The sequence below is a fragment of the Triticum dicoccoides genome, chromosome 7A (assembly GCF_002162155.2).
Source record: "Triticum dicoccoides isolate Atlit2015 ecotype Zavitan chromosome 7A, WEW_v2.0, whole genome shotgun sequence".
NCBI lineage: Eukaryota > Viridiplantae > Streptophyta > Magnoliopsida > Poales > Poaceae > Triticum > Triticum dicoccoides.
Window position 1 is genome coordinate 227,883,136 of NC_041392.1, and position 7,635 is coordinate 227,890,770.

Consider the following 7,635-nt stretch of genomic DNA (forward strand, 5'->3'; position numbering starts at 1 on the left):
TTGCTAATTCTTCAAGTTGGTTTTTCTGCTAAGTGAATGTGATCGGACCCTTCCCCCTCTATGCTATACTCAACCCAATCTATTCACAAATTCTTCATGTGCGTTCTATTTGAAACTCGTTCAAAATCTTCACTGTGTCCTTGTCAGCTGAAGAAATTGCGAACGGAACTTTAAAACCTATCTTATCAAAATTTTCGGCTTTGCCGCTCAAACCGTTCCGCATCCTACGTTATACTTATCCACTCACCCACGATCGCACACGATCTCCACCTCTCAGTACGTGGGTGACACCTGTCATGCGAATGAGAAGGGTCAGGGGCATGTTCGTCCAATTTCTTCGGGCGAGCAGTTTTTCACCGTGGCTATAAATACCCCTCCGCCCCTTCCTCACTTCTTTTACTCCGCTCGACCTCTCTCTCCAGCTCGAGCTTTTAAAACCCTAGCGCCGCCGCTACTTCATCACCGCCGGTGAGGAAGAGCTTCACTGCCTCGACCTCGTTGCCGACGTACTCGCGCCGACCGCGGAAATCTTCACTCCGCCGCCGTCGTAGCCGTCTTCCTCCGCCAAGTTAGGGCGTGGAAGATCTGCACAGACGAACTTCACATCTTGTCACTCCAGTTCGTCGTGTTCTTCGTCCAGGGTAATTAAAAGTTACTTTTACTTCCCTCGTTGATTCGAATGATTATCTTCAAAATCTTCAAAGGTGTTTTTCTTCATAGCTTCACACACTAAACACCTCACAAGTCATCTGTTCTTCATTCATTTCTCTAAGCATCATTTTTCTTCAAGATTCCTCAATTGTGTCGATCTTCGATCTATACAACTCTAGAACCTAAGACAAAGAACGCTTAGTGAAATTCTTCAAGACTCATCTGGTCAAATTCCTCAAACTTGTTCTTTTTGAAAAACCCTCTGAGAACGCATATGACCTCTCCAAATTTCCTCGCAACTATACTCTGTTCACAGGTACACATGTCAGCTACTGAATCACTAGGTTCTCATCAACTTAACTCATTTGCAGCATTCCTCGAAGAAAAGTTGCATACTTCTTCAGAGAATTCGATTGTTCAAATTCCTCAACTGAAGAAAATGGCTGATGGTAAAAGGCCATAGAAAGGAGGAAAGAAGCCTGAGGTTATGACTGCCTTTGAAATCACTAAGGACATATATAAAGATTACTGCACTCCTGATGAGGCCAAGTTTGGCAAAGAGGACAAAAATCAGTGCAAGGTGCGCATACAGAGGATAGAAAGGAGATGGGCAAGAGAATGGAGAGAGTATAGGTATGTAACTCCAAAGTACATGAAGAAATTCGCACTCAATCCTCCATGCCCAAGAGCTCCATTGGCACCTGGCCAAATCGCTGATCCCACCAGCCTCAAGCGCGGTGAGGACTATCCTGATGAATGGGCCAAGCGCCAAGCCAAGTTGGCTAAGCAAGCCAAAGAAGCAGTGAGGAAATTCAATGAAGACTCTGTTGCTGCTGCTGCCTCTACTGAGGCCTTTGCTGTCAAGCCAAAGAAGGCTATGTCAAAGAAGCCTACGCGCAAGCATAGTGCTTCACCAACAATGCCCTCAAGGCCAAGTTCCTCAGCAATGCCCTCACGGCCAGAATCCTCAAAGCCCTCAAGGCCAATTCCTCATGCTACTCCTATTCCTCCAAAGTCCTCAGCTCCTCCGCCTAAGCCTTCATCTGTTCCGACTAAATCCTTAGCACCTGTGCATCTTGCCTCGTGCCAAAGGAATGCAGGCATCTCCATTGCCTCAGGTGTATCAGCTAGTTCCTCAGCTGCACCAAGTTCCTCAGCTGGCCCCTCACTGCTGAAGACAAAGGCCACTGCTGGACGAGGTCCTCGCCCAAGTCCTCAGAAGAAACAAGTCGATTTCCAAGTGCCGTCTGAAGAAGACGAAGCTGATGATGATGAACTTGCAGAAATCATCAGAGACAGGCAAGTCAGGGCCGCTAGAGCCAAAGGAACAGGGGTGCCGCTGATTTTGGATCCCAAGTTGATCCTCGACTACATTGATGTTTGGCACAAGGACCCCAACGCTCCCATGCCTGACCTCAAGCTGACTCCTGGCCAAATTCACATGCTGACCCACTTCATTCAAGAAGAAATGTGGAAATTTGAGAAGGCCAGGCAGATCAAGAAAGCGCAGTACAAGAAAGAGCGCTATCTGAAGAAAAACGTTGTCGCTATGACAACTGAAGAACTTGTCACTATTCAGACTAAGATCAAGAAACTCAGTGATGACTTTGACGCATATCGCGCTGATTGGCTTAGAGCCAAGGTTCATTTTGTGAAACTTGCGGATAACTTCACTTCCAATGTTGCAGCCCCAACGCAACAGGAAATTCCTCAGGCTGAAGCATCTGCTCAGCCTACTGAAGAAAATGCCAGCACCGCTGATGACAATCAGGCTGCTGAAGAAAATGTGAGTTGCAGGGCTAATGATTGCATTCCAGCCGCTGAAGAAATTGCCAGGGCACCCACTAGTGGTGCGCTTGAAGAAAATGAAGAACTCAGGGCAACTGCATCAGTAGTGCCTAAAGAAAATCAACCAGATTCCTCAGCTGCTCCTGCACCAACTTCAACTCCAATCCTTCCATCTGCATCAGATATGAAGAAGACCAAGGCTGCAGAGCGTGCTACAGTGAAGAAAAGGAAAGCATCGGCTGCTTCAGATTCTTCAGCTTCGAAGAAAATGAAGCCTATGACAAGTTCATTTGCTAATCCGATTGATGTTGTTCCCATCTCAACCAGGCCATCAAAGGACCTTGTTCCTTTTGATGAAGAATATGTGATCCCCAGCGGATCAGATGAAGAAACTCCTTCTGCTGCTTCGTTAGAGCAGATTGATGAAGAAATTGAAGTGGATGCGATCCCTTCAACACCTGTCATCTCCTCGCCCATGCCTCAGTTCACAGCTGAAGAGGCTGGCATTGAAGAAATGGAAGATGAAGATGTGCACGTTGGCTGCTCCACACCCGTAATCAGTGATGAATTCTGGGAAGGTCAGCATCCAAACTCTCCAATGTTCACCCCTCTACAGCAAATTCCTCAGTCCCCCACACAAACTATACAAATGGGCTCTGAAGAAACTCATCCCACTACATCTGTCCATGAGGAAATTCCAGCCACTAGCACTGAAGAAACTGTTGCTGCTGAACAACCAACGACGCAGACTGCCACTGAGGAGGAACCAGAAATTCCTCAGCCTGAAGAACCTGCCATTGAGATTCCTGAGGTCGTGATGCAACTCACTGACACTCCTCTGCCGAAGCCAAAGGATCCATTCTCACACAAGAAAACGTTCAGGGCTGATGATTTCTTCGGCGAGCACGTATTCTTCGAAGATTACAACCCATATAACTCTGCTCGCATTAGGAAGAGGCGTTTCTGGACTGCTAGTCAAGCCAATTTCTATTCCTTAGTGTTGCTCAACAAGGAGAAGATCTTCTACCATGAGCATACTCCTCACGTGGATATGGAATCTCTGCCATGCTTCGCACCAGTCCTCAGTGTTCTTCACGACGCTGGACTGCTAAACTTTTGCTCTGACATCTGCGATTGGAATGAAGAACTGATTCTTCAATTCTATGCAACGCTGCACATCACTGGAGATGCTGAAGATGTGAATTCCTGGGTGTTGGACTGGATGTCTGAAAACACTCACTACACTGCACCAGCCTCTGAATTGCTTCGTGCTCTACCACTCATTCCTTCCCTTGAAGAAGCTCGTTGCATCTACAGTGAACCTGAGCTCACACATCATTACATGCAGGTGCTGATGAAACCTTTGAAGCCAGGTCAGGCACCAAGAACCAAATTCCTCGTGAAGGAATTTCTGTACGTGCCTAGAACTGTCTATCGTATTCTTACGAGGACAATCAGTCCTATCAAAGGCCACGACTCATCTGATGAGGAAATTGTTGGCATCATGAAGAATCTGGTATTCAACATCATTCATGGCATTCCTGTCAATTATCACGATTTCTTCATGAGGACTATGGCAAATGTTGCACTGTCTCCGTTTGAGCTGAAGCCTTATGCACCTTGGATTATGAGATTCCTCAGGACAAGATCTTCACTCAACTACAAAGCTGATTTCTAGAATCACCTCAGCTACTTGCCCCCAATTGAAGTCCTCAAGCAGACATATTGATCAGTTGATGGAAAGGGCAAGGCACCACCTGTAATAGATGAAGGCATTCATCCATTGGATGGTCAGTTTCGCAAAGCTGCATCTTATTCCACCAATGATGACTCTGCCACACATGACTCTGCCAATGCACCCAAGTCCACTCCTCAAGCCACTGCTCCGCGCGTGATGACTGACCGTGAACTTCTGCTTAGTCTTCAGCAGAAGGTGGATCGAAATCACAAATGGGCTAAGCGTCAGTTTGGTTCACTTCTTCACAACATGACTGCCACACACAATGAAGTGAAGAAAAACCATTACTACCTCCATCAAGTCTTCGGTCGCACCTGGGCAATCCTGTCACATCTGTATGGTGAAGAAGATCTGAAGAAAATGGGTCTCAATGAAGATTTTGACTGGTCTGCACCTCCACTAAAGAAATTCAAGAAGGTCAAGGTTCCTTCTCTAGTGGCCAGCTCATATTCTTCATCGCGCGACACTGATGAAAATGAAGACTTGGACGACACTGCGGCAGGCCCTACTACGACAAACGACCCCAACAACACTGGCGCTCCTTCATCAACTTGATATTCTTCAGGGGCATTAGTCCTCATATTCGATCCTTTTGGTCATTTGATGACAAAGGGGGATAATTTTGAGTTAGTCTTCAAGCGGGTCTTTCTATATGGGCGTTTTTTTGTTAAGTTACAACTCTCGTTCTTCTGAGACTTTATTGGATCGAGTTGTAAACTTAAACCCGATGGTGCTCTGAAACTTTTGATATGTTTTGCTGCATGCTTATTCCTCATATATGCTAATGCACGCATGTTGAATTACATCAGTCGGCATATTTCATCATGCATTTCAAATTCTTCTCTGTTATATGTCAAATGCGTGTATGAATTACAAGATATAGGGGGAGATCACCATGATTCAACTCTTTAAGTGTGCATTGCTTCAAAAGCAAATTCCTCACTATGCACATCTTCAAGGGGAGTTCTTCTATATCTTGCAATCAAATTCCTCAATATCAGTAGTTACACTTCATATGTTTATCCCCGTTGAAAACTTAACCTATATTGTCATCAATCACCAAAAAGGGGGAGATTGTAAATGCATCTAGTGCCCCTTAGTGATTTTGGTGTATTGAAGACTTATAGGTTAAGGGACTAATGCGTTTGTGAGTGTACATAGGTCTATAAGTCTATGAGGAGTTTGATATTTACAGAGAAAGTCGACCCCTAAAAATGAAGTTCTTCGACTGAAGACTTTGGATCACTGAAGACTTTCTGAAGACTTTGAAAGTGAAGAAATTGGTGTGACCTTGAAGACTTGGTATTTGTTCAAGGAACATGAAGCATGAAGACTTTTGTTTTCATAGTTTCATTTTCTCTTTCTTGAGTCATAGGAAACACCATACAGTTAAAGGGGGTCGAGGAAATACTAAGGAAAAAATTCCATGTGATGCTCAACTCAAAATCCTACACCTACCAATCCCTTCGAGTGAAGCCATTGGAAATCTCATACAGTTCAGTCAATTTCTTCAATGATAGAGACGAAGTTCTTCTGGTCTCTGAGGAATTTGTCCTGACTGAGGAGTTAGGAATTCGCCAGTGCGGATTGCCTACACAGTGAGGAACATGATAGCCCTGAGGATTTTGCTACTCAAAATTCCGACCATTGCTGTGCTATGTGCCAGCTGTCCCAAAATATCTATCCACCTAATGGTCAATCATTGAAGGGCATTTATGTCTTATCATGTCGGGCTGCTCCCTAGGCTATAAATAGCCGCCCAATACAACCACTAGCTGGTTGGCTGCTCCGAGAGAAACTGACACTTGTCATTTGAGAGCAACCCATCCTCTGAGGACTTTGAGCGAAAATCATCAAGTGACGAAAAACCGAAAAACCCAAAACCCAAACACCTACAAACCCCAAGTGATTGAGCATCACTGAAGAGATTGATCCTGCGTGGATCCGACGCTTGTTACCTTTGAAGACTGTGCTTCTTCCAGACGGTTAGGCGTCATGGTCTAGAGCATCCAAGAGGAATTGTGGATCACCGAGTGACCAAGTTTGTGAAGGTTCGGAAGTCACCTGAAGACTTACCACAAGTGATTGGACGAGGTCTGTGTGACCTTAGTTCAAGGAGAATACGGTGAGGACTGGGTGTCCTGAGCTGCGTGTTCAGGACTGGGTGTCCGGGACTGTGTGTCATCGAGTTTAAATACTCAGCCGCTCCAACCAGACGTACAACTGAGACAACAGTTGGAACTAGTCTACCAAATCATTGTCTTCACCAAGCTCACTGGTTCCATTTCCTCAACTCTTTCATTTCCTCATAATTGAGTTGTCTATTTGTTCATATCTGTGTTTGAAGACTTTGACTGAAGACTTTCTCAATTTCCTCAGTTCAATTTCTTCAGTCTGTTTGTCTTCATCCTGTGTTATCCTGTGCTTACGCTTTCTGTACTCTGTGCATGTCTTCATTTCATCATGATGACTATGCTTGTATTCTGTTATGTTTACTGTTGAGTACTTATTCCGCTGCTAGTAGTTCTTCGCTGAGGAATTTCCTCACCGGCAAATTCCTCAGTGAAGAATTTCATAAAAATTGCCTATTCACCCCCCTCTAGTCGATATAACGCACTTTCACATCTTGCTGCACTTTATTTACACTTGTTACTTTTTACTCGTTACCAATTACCTTATCAGAAAACTATCTGTTACCGAAAATTTCAGTGCTTGCAGAGAATACCTTACTGAAAACTGCTTATCATTTCCTTCTGCACCTCGTTGGGCTCGACACTCTTAGTTATCGAAAAGGCTATGATAGATCCCCTATACTTGTGGACCCATCAAGACTCTTTTCTGGCGCCGTTGCCAGGGAGTGAAGCGCCTTTGGTAGGTGGAATTTGGTAAGGAAAAAATTATATAGTGTGGTGAAATTTACTGTCACTTGTTACTTTGGAAAGTAATCCTTTGAGGGGCTTGATCGGGGTATCTTCACCCCGACCAGTAGAGAAAATAGTTGCTCCTCAACCTACTGAACCTACTGAAAATGTTTACTTTGAAATTCCTTCGAGTATGATAGAGAAACTGCTAGATAATCCTTTTGCAGGAGATGGAACATTACATCCTGACTTACACTTAATCTATGTGGATGAAGTTTGTGGATTATTTAAGCTTGCAGGTATGCCCGATGATGTTATCAAGAAGAAGGTCTTCCCTTTATCTTTGAAGGGAGATGCATTGACATGGTATAGGCTATGTGATGATATGGGATCATGGGACTATAAGCGATTGAAATTGGAATTTCACCAGAAGTTTTATCCTATGCATGTTGTTCATCGTGATCGTAACTATATATATAATTTTTGGCCTCACGAAAGAGAAAGCATTGCTCAAGCTTGGGGGAGGCTTAAGTCAATGTTATATTCATGCCCCAATCATGAGCTCTCAAGAGAAATGATTATTCAAAAAAATTATGC